Below are 1,352 nucleotides of genomic sequence, written 5' to 3'. Positions count from 1 at the left end.
TAATAATTTTTAATTATAAAAAAATACAACAGCACAAAAAAGCAGTAGATTAATAAAAACACAAACACACGCACATAAAAAGCCCGAATATAAATAACATATGAAGATGCAAGAAAATAAATGATTACAACCTAGGCCTACATCTTAACATTATTAGAACAGAGTGACCCAGGAAATAATCAAATCAGAGAAACGAGAAGTACAAAGACCTTCCTTTTTTTCTGAGGCAAGGGAGGTAAATACCTTTGAAGTACAAACAACACAAGATTTAAAAGGTTTGTTCCCTTACACTTGTTAGAAGCGGGGCAGTTTAAGATAATTAGACAAAGCTGGAACCATGATGGACGAATGAGAGAAGGAATAAAATGCGTTATATAAGTTGTCATTTTCTGAACCATACACATGTGTATGGGAAGCTCTTTGGGCGAACCAAGGGGACGTCAAATTTGTCATTGTTAACTAGGACAATCGATCAGTTTGAGAAAAACCAACTTTTTCAAATGGAGGAGGATAAAAAGAACCAAGCAGGAAGGGAAATTGAGAGGAGGAAGAGGAGAAGAAGTAAAACATAATATGTGAGGAAGGAGAAATGTGTGATATGACTGACCCTGGAGGGGACTGGAAGTGGCTTTTACGTGATTTTGAAAGCAATCATATGAATTTTTATTATGAAACATGACCTTGGGTGCAATATGTATTTGTTTGTTTTAGAAAGAGTTTTACGGCACTTGCAACACAATCTGGTCATATGAATGCCGAAGATAAAAGGTGTTACAAGAGAGTAACAAACAAAGAAAAAGAAGGAGAGAAAAAGACAGAAAAAAACGACAGACTGAAGTTCACGGACTTCCTGTTGGGTACTTGAACCAGGGAGACCCGCACTGCACAGTCCAGCTTTCTGCCAGCTGAGCTAAATCTGTCTTTATTTATGGCTTTGGAAAAAGGATTTGGTTCGTATCCGAGCTGAGGAGGATTAGTGTGTGTTCCTGTGTGTGTGTGTGTGTGTGGGGGGGGTTACCAATTTTATGTTTTAGTAGGAGCCGATTTACAGCACTTTGCCACATAATTAGGTCATATAAGATAAGTGCCAATGATTAGAAGTCTTACAAGAGTCTAGAGAATAACATACGGACAAAACAAGAAGGAGAGATAAGGACCATAGATGTTTGATAGGTAAGGTGGTGCAAACCACACCATAGCACCCACCGCCAACCATCCACAGTTAGGAGTTGTATTTTTTGTATATTTTGTTTGTTTGTTGTTGTTTTTTTTTGGTCTGTTTGTTTGTCTGTCAGATTGTTTGTTTTTTTGTGTTTTGTTTGTATGTTGTTTGTTGCTTTTTTTTTGCTCGG

At 37.3% G+C, this 1,352-nt stretch overlaps 1 protein-coding gene across 1 annotated transcript in view; it reads right to left on the bottom strand.

The window, feature by feature from the left end:
* Positions 1 to 1,352, bottom strand: part of LOC101845359 (S-adenosylmethionine sensor upstream of mTORC1) — a gene marked incomplete at its 5' end in the record, with an annotated part of 4,072 nt that overhangs the window by 2,349 nt on the left and 371 nt on the right.

This window comes from Aplysia californica, unplaced genomic scaffold (genome assembly GCF_000002075.1).
Source record: "Aplysia californica isolate F4 #8 unplaced genomic scaffold, AplCal3.0 scaffold00812, whole genome shotgun sequence".
NCBI classification, from domain to species: Eukaryota; Metazoa; Mollusca; class Gastropoda; order Aplysiida; family Aplysiidae; genus Aplysia; species Aplysia californica.
This window is presented reverse-complemented; position numbering and strand designations above follow the sequence as displayed.